Raw genomic sequence first — 19,080 nt, forward strand, 5'->3', positions numbered from 1 at the left:
TATGGGAGGATATTTCCTTTGGCCTTATAGTCTTCAAAGGGATCCGAAATATCTGTTCTCAGATTCCAAAGAAATAAGGCTAGCAAAGAGATACACGAAATACAGATGTAACTCTGTGAGATGAATTAACAGAACACTAAGCAGTTTCTCAGAAAGCTTCTTTCCAGATTTCATCTGAGGATATATCCTTTTTCGCCATAGCCCTCTATGGGTTTCCAAATATCGCTTTGCCAATTCCACAAGAACTGTCTTAGCGAAAGGCTTCTTGAGGGGAAAGCTGTAACTCTGTGAGATGATTTCACAGAACACAAAGAAGTTTCTCCGAAAGCTTCTTTCTCTTTGTTATCGGAGATTATTTACTTTGGCCCAACAGTCTTCAATGGGATCCGAAATATCTGTTCTCAGATTCCACAGAAATAAGGCTAGCAAAGAGATCCACGAAATACAGATGTAACTCTGTGAGATGAATTAACAGAACACTAAGCAGTTTCTCAGAAAGCTTCTTTCCAGATTTCATCTGAGGATATTTCCTTTTTCACCATAGCCCTCTATGGGCTTCCAAATATCGCTTTGCCAATTCCACAAGAACTGTCTTAGCGAAAGGCTTCTTGAGGGGAAAGCTGTAACTCTGTGAGATGATTTCACAGAACACAAAGAAGTTTCTCAGAAAGCTTCTTTCTCTTTGTTATCGGAGGATATTTCCTTTGGCCCTATAGTCTTCAAAGGGATCCGAAATATCTGTTCTCACATTCCAAAGAAATAAGGCTAGCAAAGAGATCCACGAAATACAGATTTAACTCTGTGAGATGAATTAACAGAACACTAAGCAGTTTCTCAGAAAACTTCTTTCCAGATTTCATCTGAGGATATTTCCTTTTTCACCATAGCCCTCTATGGGCTTCCAAATATCGCTTTGCCAATTCCACAAGAACTGTCTTAGCGAAAGGCTTCTTGAGGGGAAAGCTGTAACTCTGTGAGATGATTTCACAGAACACAAACAAGTTTCTCAGAAAGCTTCTTTCTCTTTGTTATCGGAGGATATTTCCTTTGGCCCTATAGTCTTCAAAGGGATCCGAAATATCTGTTCTCAGATTCCACAGAAATAAGGCTAGCAAAGAGATCCACGAAATACAGATGTAACTCTGTGAGATGAATTAACAGAACACTAAGCAGTTTCTCAGAAAGCTTCTTTCCAGATTTCATCTGAGGATATTTCCTTTTTCACCATAGCCCTCTATGGGCTTCCAAATATCACTTTGCCAATTCCACGAGAACTGTCTTAGCGAAAGGCTTCTTGAGGGGAAAGCTGTAACTCTGTGAGATGATTTCACAGAACACAGAGAAGTTTCTCAGAAAGCTTCTTTCTCTTTGTTATCGGAGGATATTTCCTTTGGCCCTCTAGTCTTCAATGGGATCCGAAATATCTGTTCTCAGATTCCAAAGAAATAAGGCTAGGAAAGAGATCCACGAAATACAGATATAACTCTGTGAGATGAATTAACAGAACACTCATCAATTTCTCATAAAGCTTCTTTCCAGATTTCATCTGAGGATATTTCCTTTTTCACCGTAGCCCTCTATGGGCTTCCAAATATTACTTTGCCAATTCCACAAGAACTGTCTTAGCGAAAGGCTTCTTGAGGGGAAAGCTGTAACTCTGTGAGATGATTTCACAGAACACAAAGAAGTTTCTCAGAAAGCTTCTTTCTCTTTGTTATCGGAGGATATTTCCTTTGGCCCTATAGTCTTCAAAGGGATCCGAAATATCTGTTCTCAGACCCCACAGAAATAAGGCTAGCAAAGAGATCCACGAAATACAGATGTAACTCTGTGAGATGAATTAACAGAACACTAAGCAGTTTCTCAGAAAGCTTCTTTCCAGATTTCATCTGAGGATATTTCCTTTTTCACCATAGCCCTCTATGGGCTTCCAAATATCACTTTGCCAATTCCACAAAAACTGTCGTAGCGAACGGCTTCTTGAGGGGAAAGCTGTAACTCTGTGTGATGATTTCACAGAACACAAAGAAGTTTCTCAGTAAGCTTCTTTCTTTTTGTTATCGGAGGATATTTCCTTTGGCCCTATAGTCTTCAAAGGGATCCGAAATATCTGTTCTCAGATTCCCCAGAAATGAGTCTAGCAAAGAGATACACGAAATACAGACGTAACTCTGTGAGATGAATTAACAGAACACTCAGCAGTTTCTCAGAAAGCTTCTTTCCAGATTTCATCTGAGGATATTTCCTTTTTCACCATAGACCTCTATGGGCTTCCAAATATCACTTTGCCAATTGCACAAAAACTGTCTTAGCGAAAGGCTTCTTGAGGGGAAAGCTGTAACTCTGTGAGATGATTTCACAGAACACAAAGAAGTTTCTCAGAAAGCTTCTTTCTCTTTGTTATCGGAGGATATTTCCTTTGGCCCTATAGTCTTCAATGGGATCCGAAATATCTGTTCTCAGATTCCACAGAAATAAGTCTAGCAAAGAGATCCACGAAATACAGATGTAACTCTGTGAGATGAATTAACAGAACACTCAGCAGTTTCTCAGAAAGCTTCTTTCCAGATTTCATCTGAGGATATTTCCTTTTTCACCATAGCCAACTATGGGCTTCCAAATATCACTTTGCCAATTCCACAAGAACTGTCTTAGCGAAAGGCTTCTTGAGGGGAAAGCTGTAACTCTGTGAGATGATTTCACAGAACACAAAGAAGTTTCTCCGAAAGCTTCTTTCTCTTTGTTATCGGAGATTATTTACTTTGGCCCAACAGTCTTCAATGGGATCCGAAATATCTGTTCTCAGATTCCACAGAAATAAGGCTAGCAAAGAGATCCACGAAATACAGATGTAACTCTGTGAGATGAATTAACAGAACACTAAGCAGTTTCTCAGAAAGCTTCTTTCCAGATTTCATCTGAGGATATTTCCTTTTTCACCATAGCCCTCTATGGGCTTCCAAATATCGCTTTGCCAATTCCACAAGAACTGTCTTAGCGAAAGGCTTCTTGAGGGGAAAGCTGTAACTCTGTGAGATGATTTCACAGAACACAAAGAAGTTTCTCAGAAAGCTTCTTTCTCTTTGTTATCGGAGGATATTTCCTTTGGCCCTATAGTCTTCAAAGGGATCCGAAATATCTGTTCTCACATTCCAAAGAAATAAGGCTAGCAAAGAGATCCACGAAATACAGATTTAACTCTGTGAGATGAATTAACAGAACACTAAGCAGTTTCTCAGAAAACTTCTTTCCAGATTTCATCTGAGGATATTTCCTTTTTCACCATAGCCCTCTATGGGCTTCCAAATATGGCTTTGCCAATTCCACAAGAACTGTCTTAGCGAAAGGCTTCTTGAGGGGAAAGCTGTAACTCTGTGAGATGATTTCACAGAACACAAACAAGTTTCTCAGAAAGCTTCTTTCTCTTTGTTATCGGAGGATATTTCCTTTGGCCCTATAGTCTTCAATGGGATCCGAAATATCTGTTCTCAGATTCAACAGAAATAAGGCTAGCAAAGAGATCCACGAAATACAGATGTAACTCTGTGAGATGAATTAACAGAACACTCAGCAGTTTCTCAGAAAACTTCTTTCCAGATTTCATCTGAGGATATTTCCTTTTTCACCGTAGCCCTCTATGGGCTTCCAAATATCACTTTGCCAATTCCACAAGAACTGTCTTAGCGAAAGGCTTCTTGAGGGGAAAGCTGTAACTCTGTGAGATGATTTCACAGAACACAAAGAAGTTTCTCCGAAAGCTTCTTTCTCTTTGTTATCGGAGATTATTTACTTTGGCCCTGTAGTCTTCAAAGGGATCCGAAATATCTGTTCTCAGATTCCACAGAAATAAGGCTAGCAAAGAGATCCACGAAATACAGATGTAACTCTGTGAGATGAATTAACAGAACACTAAGCAGTTTCTCAGAAAGCTTCTTTCCAGATTTCATCTGAGGATATTTCCTTTTTCACCATAGCCCTCTATGGGCTTCCAAATATCACTTTGCCAATTCCACAAGAACTGTCTTAGCGAAAGGCTTCTTGAGGGGAAAGCTGTAACTCTGTGAGATGATTTCACAGAACACAAAGAAGTTTCTCAGAAAGCTTCTTTCTCATTGTATCGGAGGATATTTCCTTTGGCCCTATAGTCTTCAAAGGGATCCGAAATATCTGTTCTCAGATTCCACAGATATAAGGCTACAAAAAGAGATCCACGAAATACAGATGTAACTCTGTGAGATGAATTAACAGAACACTAAGCAGTTTCACAGAAAGCTTCTTAACAGATTTCATCTGAGGATATTTCCTTTTTCACCATAGCCCTCTATGGGCTTCCAAATATCACTTTGCCAATTCCACAAGAACTGTCTTAGCGAAAGGCTTACTGAGGGGAAAGCTGTAACTCTGTGAGATGATTTCACAGAACACAAAGAAGTTCTCAGAAAGCTTCTTTCTCTTTGTTATCGGAGGTTATTTCCTTTGGCCCTGTAGTCTTCATTGGGATCCGAAATATCTGTTCTCAGATTCCAAAGAAATAAGGCTAGCAAAGAGATCCACGAAATACAGATGTAACTCTGTGAGATGAATTAACAGAACACTAAGCAGTTTCTCAGAAAGCTTCTTTCCAGATTTCATCTGAGGATATTTCCTTTTTCACAATAGCCCTCTAGGGGCTTACAAATATCACTTTGCCAATTCCACAAGAACTGTCTTAGCGAAAGGCTTCTTGAGGGGAAAGCTGTAACTCTCTGAGATGATTTCACAGAACACAAAGAAGTTTCTCAATAAGCTTCTTTCTCTTTGTTATCGAAGGATATTTCCTTTGGCCCTATCGTCTTCAAAGGGATCCGAAATATCTGTTCTCAGATTCCACAGAAATAAGGTTAGCAAAGAGATCCACGAAATACAGATGTAACTCTGTGAGATGAATTAACAGAACACTAAGCAGTTTCACAGAAATCTTCTTTCCATATTTCATCTGAGGATATTTCCTTTTTCACCATAGCCCTCTATGGGCTTCCAAATATCACTTTGCCAATTCCACAAGAACTGTCTTAGCGAAAGGCTTCTTGAGGGGAAAGCTGTAACTCTGTGAGATGATTTCACAGAACACAAAGAAGTTTCTCAGAAAGCTTCTTTCTCTTTGTTATCGGAGGATTTTTCCTTTGGCCCTATAGTCTTCAATGGGATCCGAAATATCTGTTCTCAGATTCCACAGAAATAAATCTAGCAAAGAGATCCACGAAATACAGATGTAACTCTGTGAGATGAATTAACAGAACACTCAGCAGTTTCTCAGAAAGCTTCTTTCCAGATTTCATCAGAGGATATTTCCTTTTTCACCATAGCCCTCTATGGGCTTCCAAATATCACTTTGCCAATTCCACGAGAACTGTCTTAGCGAAAGGCTTCTTGAGGGGAAAGCTGTAACTCTGTGAGATGATTTCACAGAACACAAAGAAGTTTCTCAGAAAGCTTCTTTCTCTTTGTTATCGGAGGATATTTCCTTTGGCCCTATAGTCTTCAATGGGTTACGAAATATCTGTTCTCAGATTCCACAGAAATAAGGCCAGCAAAGAGATCCACGAAATACAGATTTAACTCTGTGAGATGAATTCACAGAACACTCAGCAGTTTCTCAGAAAGCTTCTTTCCAGATTTCATCTGAGGATATTTCCTTTTTCACCATAGCCCTCTATGGGCTTCCAAATATCCCTTTGCCAATTCCACAAGAACTGTCGTAGCGAAAGGCTTCTTGAGGGGAAAGCTGTAACTCTGTGAGATGATTTCACAGAACACAAAGAAGTTTCTCAGAAAGCTTCTTTCTCTTTGTTATCGGAGGATATTTCCTTTGGCCTTATAGTCTTCAAAGGGATCCGAAATATCTGTTCTCAGATTCCAAAGAAATAAGGCTAGCAAAGAGATACACGAAATACAGATGTAACTCTGTGAGATGAATTAAGAGAACACTAAGCAGTTTCTCAGAAAGCTTCTTTCCAGATTTCATCTGAGGATATATCCTTTTTCGCCATAGCCCTCTATGGGTTTCCAAATATCGCTTTGCCAATTCCACAAGAACTGTCTTAGCGAAAGGCTTCTTGAGGGGAAAGCTGTAACTCTGTGAGATGATTTCACAGAACACAAAGAAGTTTCTCAGAAAGCTTCTTTCTCTTTGTTATCGGAGATTATTTCCTTTGGCCCTATAGTCTTCAATGGGATCCGAAATATCTGTTCTCAGATTCCAAAGAAATAAGGCTAGCAAAGAGATCCACGAAATACAGATGTAACTCTGTGAGATGAATTAACAGAACACTAAGCAGTTTCACAGAAAGCTTCTTTCCAGATTTCATCTGAGGATATTTCCTTTTTCACCATAGCCCTCTATGGGCTTCCAAATATCACTTTGCCAATTCCACAAGAACTGTCTTAGCGAAAGGCTTCTTGAGGGGAAAGCTGTAACTCTGTGAGATGATTTCACAGAACACAAAGAAGTTTCTCAGAAAGCTTCTTTCTCTTTGTTATCGGAGGATATGTCCTTTGGCCCTATAGTCTTCAAAGGGATCCGAAATATCTGTTCTCAGATTCCACAGAAATAAGGCTAGCAAAGAGATCCACGAAATACAGATGTAACTCTGTGAGATGAATTAACAGAACACTAAGCAGTTTCTCAGAAAGCTTCTTTCCAGATTTCATCTGAGGATATTTCCTTTTTCACCATAGCCCTCTATGGGCTTCCAAATATCACTTTGCCAATTCCACAAAAACTGTCGTAGCGAAAGGCTTCTTGAGGGGAAAGCTGTAACCCTGTGTGATGATTTCACAGAACACAAAGAAGTTTCTCAGTAAGCTTCTTTCTTTTTGTTATCGGAGGATATTTCCTTTGGCCCTATAGTCTTCAAAGGGATCCGAAATATCTGTTCTCAGATTCCCCAGAAATGAGTCTAGCAAAGAGATCCACGAAATACAGACGTAATTCTGTGAGATGAATTAACAGAACACCCAGCAGTTTCTCAGAAAGCTTCTTTCCAGATTTCATCTGAGGATATTTCCTTTTTCACCATAGACCTCTATGGGCTTCCAAATATCACTTTGCCAATTGCACAAAAACTGTCTTAGCGAAAGGCTTCTTGAGGGGAAAGCTGTAACTCTGTGAGATGATTTCACAGAACACAAAGAAGTTTCTCAGAAAGCTTCTTTCTCTTTGTTATCGGAAGATATTTCCTTTGGCCCTATAGTCTTCAATGGGATCCGAAATATCTGTTCTCAGATTCCACAGAAATAAGTCTAGCAAAGAGATCCATGAAATACAGATGTAACTCTGTGAGATGAATTAACAGAACACTCAGCAGTTTCTCAGAAAGCTTCTTTCCAGATTTCATCTGAGGATATTTCCTTTTTCACCATAGCCAACTATGGGCTTCCAAATATCACTTTGCCAATTCCACAAGAACTGTCTTAGCGAAAGGCTTCTTGAGGGGAAAGCTGTAACTCTGTGAGATGATTTCACAGAACACAAAGAAGTTTCTCCGAAAGCTTCTTTCTCTTTGTTATCGGAGATTATTTACTTTGGCCCAACAGTCTTCAATGGGATCCGAAATATCTGTTCTCAGATTCCACAGAAATAAGGCTAGCAAAGAGATCCACGAAATACAGATGTAACTCTGTGAGATGAATTAACAGAACACTAAGCAGTTTCTCAGAAAGCTTCTTTCCAGATTTCATCTGAGGATATTTCCTTTTTCACCATAGCCCTCTATGGGCTTCCAAATATCGCTTTGCCAATTCCACAAGAACTGTCTTAGCGAAAGGCTTCTTGAGGGGAAAGCTGTAACTCTGTGAGATGATTTCACAGAACACAAAGAAGTTTCTCAGAAAGCTTCTTTCTCTTTGTTATCGGAGGATATTTCCTTTGGCCCTATAGTCTTCAAAGGGATCCGAAATATCTGTTCTCACATTCCAAAGAAATAAGGCTAGCAAAGAGATCCACGAAATACAGATTTAACTCTGTGAGATGAATTAACAGAACACTAAGCAGTTTCTCAGAAAACTTCTTTCCAGATTTCATCTGAGGATATTTCCTTTTTCACCATAGCCCTCTATGGGCTTCCAAATATCGCTTTGCCAATTCCACAAGAACTGTCTTAGCGAAAGGCTTCTTGAGGGGAAAGCTGTAACTCTGTGAGATGATTTCACAGAACACAAACAAGTTTCTCAGAAAGCTTCTTTCTCTTTGTTATCGGAGGATATTTCCTTTGGCCCTATAGTCTTCAATGGGATCCGAAATATCTGTTCTCAGATTCAACAGAAATAAGGCTAGCAAAGAGATCCACGAAATACAGATGTAACTCTGTGAGATGAATTAACAGAACACTCAGCAGTTTCTCAGAAAACTTCTTTCCAGATTTCATCTGAGGATATTTCCTTTTTCACCATAGCCCTCTATGGGCTTCCAAATATCACTTTGCCAATTCCACAAGAACTGTCTTAGCGAAAGGCTTCTTGAGGGGAAAGCTGTAACTCTGTGAGATGATTTCACAGAACACAAAGAAGTTTCTCCGAAAGCTTCTTTCTCTTTGTTATCGGAGATTATTTACTTTGGCCCTGTAGTCTTCAATGGGATCCGAAATATCTGTTCTCAGATTCCACAGAAATAAGGCTAGCAAAGAGATCCACGAAATACAGATGTAACTCTGTGAGATGAATTAACAGAACACTAAGCAGTTTCTCAGAAAGCTTCTTTCCAGATTTCATCTGAGGATATTTCCTTTTTCACCATAGCCCTCTATGGGCTTCCAAATATCACTTTGCCAATTCCACAAGAACTGTCTTAGCGAAAGGCTTCTTGAGGGGAAAGCTGTAACTCTGTGAGATGATTTCACAGAACACAAAGAAGTTTCTCAGAAAGCTTCTTTCTCATTGTATCGGAGGATATTTCCTTTGGCCCTATAGTCTTCAAAGGGATCCGAAATATCTGTTCTGAGATTCCACAGATATAAGGCTACAAAAAGAGATCCACGAAATACAGATGTAACTCTGTGAGATGAATTAACAGAACACTAAGCAGTTTCACAGAAAGCTTCTTAACAGATTTCATCTGAGGATATTTCCTTTTTCACCATAGCCCTCTATGGGCTTCCAAATATCACTTTGCCAATTCCACAAGAACTGTCTTAGCGAAAGGCTTACTGAGGGGAAAGCTGTAACTCTGTGAGATGATTTCACAGAACACAAAGAAGTTTCTCAGAAAGCTTCTTTCTCTTTGTTATCGGAGGTTATTTCCTTTGGCCCTGTAGTCTTCATTGGGATCCGAAATATCTGTTCTCAGATTCCAAAGAAATAAGGCTAGCAAAGAGATCCACGAAATACAGATGTAACTCTGTGAGATGAATTAACAGAACACTAAGCAGTTTCTCAGAAAGCTTCTTTCCAGATTTCATCTGAGGATATTTCCTTTTTCACCATAGCCCTCTAGGGGCTTACAAATATCACTTTGCCAATTCCACAAGAACTGTCTTAGCGAAAGGCTTCTTGAGGGGAAAGCTGTAACTCTCTGAGATGATTTCACAGAACACAAAGAAGTTTCTCAATAAGCTTCTTTCTCTTTGTTATCGAAGGATATTTCCTTTGGCCCTATCGTCTTCAAAGGGATCCGAAATATCTGTTCTCAGATTCCACAGAAATAAGGTTAGCAAAGAGATCCACGAAATACAGATGTAACTCTGTGAGATGAATTAACAGAACACTAAGCAGTTTCACAGAAAGCTTCTTTCCATATTTCATCTGAGGATATTTCCTTTTTCACCATAGCCCTCTATGGGCTTCCAAATATCACTTTGCCAATTCCACAAGAACTGTCTTCGCAAAAGGCTTCTTGAGGGGAAGGCTGTAACTCTGTGAGATGATTTCACAGAACACAAAGAAGTTTCTCAGAAAGCTTCTTTCTCTTTGTTATCGGAGGATTTTTCCTTTGGCCCTATAGTCTTCAAAGGGATCCGAAATATCTGTTCTCAGATTCCACAGAAATAAATCTAGCAAAGAGATCCACGAAATACAGATGTAACTCTGTGAGATGAATTAACAGAACACTCAGCAGTTTCTCAGAAAGCTTCTTTCCAGATTTCATCTGAGGATATTTCCTTTTTCACCATAGCCCTCTATGGGCTTCCAAATATCACTTTGCCAATTCCACGAGAACTGTCTTAGCGAAAGGCTTCTTGAGGGGAAAGCTGTAACTCTGTGAGATGATTTCACAGAACACAAAGAAGTTTCTCAGAAAGCTTCTTTCTCTTTGTTATGGGAGGATATTTCCTTTGGCCTTATAGTCTTCAAAGGGATCCGAAATATCTGTTCTCAGATTCCAAAGAAATAAGGCTAGCAAAGAGATCCACGAAATACAGATGTAACTCTGTGAGATGAATTAACAGAACACTAAGCAGTTTCTCAGAAAGCTTCTTTCCAGATTTCATCTGAGGATATATCCTTTTTCGCCATAGCCCTCTATGGGTTTCCAAATATCGCTTTGCCAATTCCACAAGAACTGTCTTAGCGAAAGGCTTCTTGAGGGGAAAGCTGTAACTCTGTGAGATGATTTCACAGAACACAAAGAAGTTTCTCCGAAAGCTTCTTTCTCTTTGTTATCGGAGATTATTTACTTTGGCCCAACAGTCTTCAATGGGATCCGAAATATCTGTTCTCAGATTCCACAGAAATAAGGCTAGCAAAGAGATCCACGAAATACAGATGTAACTCTGTGTGATGAATTAACAGAACACTAAGCAGTTTCTCAGAAAGCTTCTTTCCAGATTTCATCTGAGGATATTTCCTTTTTCACCATAGCCCTCTATGGGCTTCCAAATATCGCTTTGCCAATTCCACAAGAACTGTCTTAGCGAAAGGCTTCTTGAGGGGAAAGCTGTAACTCTGTGAGATGATTTCACAGAACACAAAGAAGTTTCTCAGAAAGCTTCTTTCTCTTTGTTATCGGAGGATATTTCCTTTGGCCCTATAGTCTTCAACGGGATCCGAAATATCTGTTCTCACATTCCAAAGAAATAAGGCTAGCAAAGAGATCCACGAAATACAGATTTAACTCTTTGAGATGAATTAACAGAACACTAAGCAGTTTCTCAGAAAACTTCTTTCCAGATTTCATCTGAGGATATTTCCTTTTTCACCATAGCCCTCTATGGGCTTCCAAATATCGCTTTGCCAATTCCACAAGAACTGTCTTAGCGAAAGGCTTCTTGAGGGGAAAGCTGTAACTCTGTGAGATGATTTCACAGAACACAAACAAGTTTCTCAGAAAGCTTCTTTCTCTTTGTTATCGGAGGATATTTCCTTTGGCCCTATAGTCTTCAATGGGATCCGAAATATCTGTTCTCAGATTCAACAGAAATAAGGCTAGCAAAGAGATCCACGAAATACAGATGTAACTCTGTGAGATGAATTAACAGAACACTCAGCAGTTTCTCAGAAAACTTCTTTCCAGATTTCATCTGAGGATATTTCCTTTTTCACCATAGCCCTCTAAGGGCTTCCAAATATCACTTTGCCAATTCCACAAGAACTGTCTTAGCGAAAGGCTTCTTGAGGGGAAAGCTGTAACTCTGTGAGATGATTTCACAGAACACAAAGAAGTTTCTCAGAAAGCTTCTTTCTCTTTGTTATCGGAGGATATGTCCTTTGGCCCTATAGTCTTCAAAGGGATCCGAAATATCTGTTCTCAGATTCCACAGAAATAAGGCTAGCAAAGAGATCCACGAAATACAGATGTAACTCTGTGAGATGAATTAACAGAACACTAAGCAGTTTCTCAGAAAGCTTCTTTCCAGATTTCATCTGAGGATATTTCCTTTTTCACCATAGCCCTCTATGGGCTTCCAAATATCACTTTGCCAATTCCACGAGAACTGTCTTAGCGAAAGGCTTCTTGAGGGGAAAGGTGTAACTCTGTGAGATGATTTCACAGAACACAAAGAAGTTTCTCAGAAAGCTTCTTTCTCTTTGTTATCGGAGGATATTTCCTTTGGCCCTCTAGTCTTCAATGGGATCCGAAATATCTGTTCTCAGATTCCAAAGAAATAAGGCTAGGAAAGAGATCCACGAAATACAGATATAACTCTGTGAGATGAATTAACAGAACACTCAGCAATTTCTCATAAAGCTTCTTTCCAGATTTCATCTGAGGATATTTCCTTTTTCACCGTAGCCCTCTATGGGCTTCTAAATATCACTTTGCCAATTCCACAAGAAATGTCTTAGCGAAAGGCTTCTTGAGGAGAAAGCAGTAACTCTGTGAGATGATTTCACAGAACACAAAGAAGTTTCTCAGAAAGCTTCTTTCTCTTTGTTATCGGAGGATATTTCCTTTGGCCCTATAGTCTTCAATGGGATCCGAAATATCTGTTCTCAGATTCCACAGAAATAAGGCTAGCAAAGAGATCCACGAAATACAGATGTAACTCTGTGAGATGAATTAACAGAACACTCAGCAGTTTCTCAGAAAGCTTCCTTCCAGATTTCATCTGAGGATATTTCCTATTTCACCATAGCCCTCTATGGTCTTCCAAATATCACTTTGCCAATTCCACAAGAACTGTCTTAGCGAAAGGCTTCTTGAGGGGAAAGCTGTAACTCTGTGAGATGATTTCACAGAACACAAAGAAGTTTCTCAGAAAGCTTCTTTCTCTTTGTTATCGGAGGATATGTCCTTTGGCCCTATAGTCTTCAAAGGGATCCGAAATATCTGTTCTCAGATTCCAGAGAAATAAGGCTAGCAAAGAGATCCACGAAATACAGATGTAACTCTGTGAGATGAATTAACAGAACACTAAGCAGTTTCTCAGAAAGCTTCTTTCCAGATTTCATCTGAGGATATTTCCTTTTTCACCATAGCCCTCTATGGGCTTCCAAATATCACTTTGCCAATTCCACGAGAACTGTCTTAGCGAAAGGCTTCTTGAGGGGAAAGGTGTAACTCTGTGAGATGATTTCACAGAACACAAAGAAGTTTCTCAGAAAGCTTCTTTCTCTTTGTTATCGGAGGATATTTCCTTTGGCCCTCTAGTCTTCAATGGGATCCGAAATATCTGTTCTCAGATTCCAAAGAAATAAGGCTAGGAAAGAGATCCACGAAATACAGATATAACTCTGTGAGATGAATTAACAGAACACTCAGCAATTTCTCATAAAGCTTCTTTCCAGATTTCATCTGAGGATATTTCCTTTTTCACCGTAGCCCTCTATGGGCTTCTAAATATCACTTTGCCAATTCCACAAGAAATGTCTTAGCGAAAGGCTTCTTGAGGAGAAAGCAGTAACTCTGTGAGATGATTTCACAGAACACAAAGAAGTTTCTCAGAAAGCTTCTTTCTCTTTGTTATCGGAGGATATTTCCTTTGGCCCTATAGTCTTCAATGGGATTCGAAATATCTGTTCTCAGATTCCACAGAAATAAGGCTAGCAAAGAGATCCACGAAATACAGATGTAACTCTGTGAGATGAATTAACAGAACACTCAGCAGTTTCTCAGAAAGCTTCCTTCCAGATTTCATCTGAGGATATTTCCTATTTCACCATAGCCCTCTATGGTCTTCCAAATATCACTTTGCCAATTCCACAAGAACTGTCTTAGCGAAAGGCTTCTTGAGGGGAAAGCTGTAACTCTGTGAGATGATTTCACAGAACACAAAGAAGTTTCTCAGAAAGCTTCTTTCTCTTTGTTATCGGAGGGTATTTCCTTTCGCCCTATAGTCTTCAATGGGATCCGAAATATCTGTTCTCAGATTCCACAGAAATAAGGCTAGCAAAGAGATCCACGAAATACAGATGTAACTCCGTGAGATGAATTAACAGAACACTAAGCAGTTTCTCAGAAAGTTTCCTTCCAGATTTCATCTGAGGATATTGCCTTTTTCACCATAGCCCTCTAAGGGCTTCCAAATATCACTTTGCCAATTCCACAAGAACTGTCTTAGCGAAAGGCTTCTTGAGGGGAAAGCTGTAACTCTGTGAAATGATTTCACAGAACACAAAGAAGTTTCTCAGAAAGCTTCTTTCTCATTGTTATCGGAGGATATTTCCTTTGGCCCTATAGTCTTCAATGGGATCCGAAATATCTGTTCTCAGATTCCACAGAAATAAGGCTAGCAAAGAGATCCACGAAATACAGATGTAACTCTGTGAGATGAATTAACAGAACACTCAGCAGTTTCTCAGAAATCTTCTTTCCAGATTTCAACAGAGGATATTTCCTTTTTCACCATAGCCCTCTATGGGCTTCCAAATATCGCTTTGCCAATTCCACAAGAACTGTCTTAGCGAAAGGCTTATTGAGGGGAAAGCTGTAACTCTGTGAGATGATTTCACAGAACACAAAGAAGTTTCTCAGAAAGCTTCCTTCTCTTTCTTATCGGAGGATATTTCCTTTGGCCCTATAGTCTTCAATGGGATCCGAAATATCTGTTCTCAGATTCCACAGAAATAAGTCTAGCAAAGAGATCCACGAAATAGAGATGTAACTCTGTGAGATGAATTAACAGAACACTCAGCAGTTTCTCAGAAAGCTTCTTTCCAGATTTCATCTGAGGATATTTCCTTTTTCACCATAGCCCTCTATGGGCTTCCAAATATCACTTTGCCAATTCCACAAGAACTGTCTTAGCGAAAGGCTTCTTGAGGGGAAAGCTGTAACTCTGTGAGATGATTTCACAGAACACAAAGAAGTTTCTCAGAAAGCTTCTTTCTCTTTGTTATCGGAGGATATTTCCTTTGGCCCTCTAGTCTTCAATGGGATCCGAAATATCTGTTCTCAGATTCCAAAGAAATAAGGCTAGCAAAGAGATCCACGAAATAGAGATGTAACTCTGTGAGATGAATTAACAGAACACTAAGCAGTTTCTCAGAAAGCTTCTTTCCAGATTTCATCTGAGGATATTTCCTTTTTCACCATAGCCCTCTATGGGCTTCCAAATATCGCTTTGCCAATTCCACAAGAACTGTCTTAGCGAAAGGCTTCTTGAGGGGAAAGCTGTAACTCTGTGAGATGATTTCACAGAACACAAAGAAGTTTCTCAGAAAGCTTCTTTCTCTTTGTTATCGGAGGATATTTCCTTTGGCCCTATAGTCTTCAATAGGATCCGAAATATCTGTTCTCAGATTCCACAGAAATAAGGCTAGCAAAGAGATCCACGAAATACAGATGTAACTCTGTGAGATGAATTAACAGAACACTAAGCAGTTTCACAGAAAGCTTCTTTCCAGATTTCATCTGAGGATATTTCCTTTTTCACCATAGCCCTCTATGGGCTTCCAAATATCCCTTTGCCAATTCCACAAGAACTGTCTTAGCGAAAGGCTTCTTGAGGGGAAAGCTGTAACTCTGTGAGATGATTTCACAGAACACAAAGAAGTTTCTCAGAAAGCTTCTTTCTCTTTGTTATGGGAGGATATTTCCTTTGGCCTTATAGTCTTCAAAGGGATCCGAAATATCTGTTCTCAGATTCCAAAGAAATAAGGCTAGCAAAGAGATACACGAAATACAGATGTAACTCTGTGAGATGAATTAACAGAACACTAAGCAGTTTCTCAGAAAGCTTCTTTCCAGATTTCATCTGAGGATATATCCTTTTTCGCCATAGCCCTCTATGGGTTTCCAAATATCGCTTTGCCAATTCCACAAGAACTGTCTTAGCGAAAGGCTTCTTGAGGGGAAAGCTGTAACTCTGTGAGATGATTTCACAGAACACAAAGAAGTTTCTCCGAAAGCTTCTTTCTCTTTGTTATCGGAGATTATTTACTTTGGCCCAACAGTCTTCAATGGGATCCGAAATATCTGTTCTCAGATTCCACAGAAATAAGGCTAGCAAAGAGATCCACGAAATACAGATGTAACTCTGTGTGATGAATTAACAGAACACTAAGCAGTTTCTCAGAAAGCTTCTTTCCAGATTTCATCTGAGGATATTTCCTTTTTCACCATAGCCCTCTATGGGCTTCCAAATATCGCTTTGCCAATTCCACAAGAACTGTCTTAGCGAAAGGCTTCTTGAGGGGAAAGCTGTAACTCTGTGAGATGATTTCACAGAACACAAAGAAGTTTCTCAGAAAGCTTCTTTCTCTTTGTTATCGGAGGATATTTCCTTTGGCCCTATAGTCTTCAACGGGATCCGAAATATCTGTTCTCACATTCCAAAGAAATAAGGCTAGCAAAGAGATCCACGAAATACAGATTTAACTCTGTGAGATGAATTAACAGAACACTAAGCAGTTTCTCAGAAAACTTCTTTCCAGATTTCATCTGAGGATATTTCCTTTTTCACCATAGCCCTCTATGGGCTTCCAAATATCGCTTTGCCAATTCCACAAGAACTGTCTTAGCGAAAGGCTTCTTGAGGGGAAAGCTGTAACTCTGTGAGATGATTTCACAGAACACAAACAAGTTTCTCAGAAAGCTTCTTTCTCTTTGTTATCGGAGGATATTTCCTTTGGCCCTATAGTCTTCAATGGGATCCGAAATATCTGTTCTCAGATTCAACAGAAATAAGGCTAGCAAAGAGATCCACGAAATACAGATGTAACTCTGTGAGATGAATTAACAGAACACTCAGCAGTTTCTCAGAAAACTTCTTTCCAGATTTCATCTGAGGATATTTCCTTTTTCACCATAGCCCTCTATGGGCTTCCAAATATCACTTTGCCAATTCCACAAGAACTGTCTTAGCGAAAGTCTTCTTGAGGGGAAAGCTGTAACTCTGTGAGATGATTTCACAGAACACAAAGAAGTTTCTCAGAAAGCTTCTTTCTCTTTGTTATCGGAGGATATGTCCTTTGGCCCTATAGTCTTCAAAGGGATCCGAAATATCTGTTCTCAGATTCCACAGAAATAAGGCTAGCAAAGAGATCCACGAAATACAGATGTAACTCTGTGAGATGAATTAACAGAACACTAAGCAGTTTCTCAGAAAGCTTCTTTCCAGATTTCATCTGAGGATATTTCCTTTTTCACCATAGCCCTCTATGGGCTTCCAAATATCACTTTGCCAATTCCACGAGAACTGTCTTAGCGAAAGGCTTCTTGAGGGGAAAGGTGTAACTCTGTGAGATGATTTCACAGAACACAAAGAAGTTTCTCAGAAAGCTTCTTTCTCTTTGTTATCGGAGGATATTTCCTTTTGCCCTCTAGTCTTCAATGGGATCCGAAATATCTGTTCTCAGATTCCAAAGAAATAAGGCTAGGAAAGATATCCACGAAATACAGATATAACTCTGTGAGATGAATTAACAGAACACTCAGCAATTTCTCATAAAGCTTCTTTCCAGATTTCATCTGAGGATATTTCCTTTTTCACCGTAGCCCTCTATGGGCTTCTAAATATCACTTTGCCAATTCCACAAGAAATGTCTTAGCGAAAGGCTTCTTGAGGAGAAAGCAGTAACTCTGTGAGATGATTTCACAGAACACAAAGAAGTTTCTCAGAAAGCTTCTTTCTCTTTGTTATCGGAGGATATTTCCTTTCGCCCTATAGTCTTCAATGGGATCCGAAATATCTGTTCTCAGATTCCACAGAAATAAGGCTAGCAAAGAGATCCACGAAATACAGATGTAACTCTGTGAGATGAATTAACAGAACACTCAGCAGTTTCTCAGAAAGCTTCCTTCCAGATTTCATCTGAGGATATTTCCTATTTCACCATAGCCCTCTATGGTCTTCCAAATATCACTTTGCCAATTCCACAAGAACTGTCTTAGCGAAAGGCTTCTTGAGGGGAAAGCTGTAACTCTGTGAGATGATTTCACAGAACACAAAGAAGTTTCTCAGAAAGCTTCTTTCTCTTTGTTATCGGAGGGTATTTCCTTTCGCCCTATAGTCTTCAATGGGATCCGAAATATCTGTTCTCAGATTCCACAGAAATAAGGCTAGCAAAGAGATCCACGAAATACAGATGTAACTCCGTGAGATGAATTAACAGAACACTAAGCAGTTTCTCAGAAAGCTTCCTTCCAGATTTCATCTGAGGATATTGCCTTTTTCACCATAGCCCTCTAAGGGCTTCCAAATATCACTTTGCCAATTCCACAAGAACTGTCTTAGCGAAAGGCTTCTTGAGGGGAAAGCTGTAACTCTGTGAAATGATTTCACAGAACACAAAGAAGTTTCTCAGAAAGCTTCCTTCTCATTGTTATCGGAGGATATTTCCTTTGGCCCTATAGTCTTCAATGGGATCCGAAATATCTGTTCTCAGATTCCACAGAAATAAGGCTAGCAAAGAGATCCACGAAATACAGATGTAACTCTGTGAGATGAATTAACAGAACACTCAGCAGTTTCTCAGAAATCTTCTTTCCAGATTTCAACTGAGGATATTTCCTTTTTCACCATAGCCCTCTATGGGCTTCCAAATATCGCTTTGCCAATTCCACAAGAACTGTCTTAGCGAAAGGCTTATTGAGGGGAAAGCTGTAACTCTGTGAGATGATTTCACAGAACACAAAGAAGTTTCTCAGAAAGCTTCTTTCTCTTTCTTATCGGAGGATATTTCCTTTGGCCCTATAGTCTTCAATGGGATCCGAAATATCTGTTCTCAGATTCCACAGAAATAAGTCTAGCAAAGAGATCCACGAAATAGAGATGTAACTCTGTGAGATGAATTAACAGAACACTCAGCAGTTTCTCAGAAAGCTTCTTTCCAGATTTCATCTGAGGATATTTCCTTTTTCACCATAGCCCTCTATGGGCTTCCAAATATCACTTTGCCAATTCCACAAGAACTGTCTTAGCGAAAGGCTTCTTGAGGGGAAAGCTGTAACTCTGTGAGATGATTTCACAGAACACAAAGAAGTTTCTCAGAAAGCTTCTTTCTCTTTGTTATCGGAGGATATTTCCTTTGGCCCTCTAGTCTTCAATGGGATCCGAAATATCTGTTCTCAGATTCCAAAGAAATAAGGCTAGCAAAGAGATCCACGAAATAGAGATGTAACTCTGTGAGATGAATTAACAGAACACTAAGCAGTTTCTCAGAAAGCTTCTTTCTAGATTTCATCTGAGGATATTTCCTTTTTCACCATAGCCCTCTATGGGCTTC

Source organism: Macaca mulatta, chromosome 19 (assembly GCF_049350105.2).
Source record: "Macaca mulatta isolate MMU2019108-1 chromosome 19, T2T-MMU8v2.0, whole genome shotgun sequence".
Lineage (NCBI taxonomy): Eukaryota > Metazoa > Chordata > Mammalia > Primates > Cercopithecidae > Macaca > Macaca mulatta.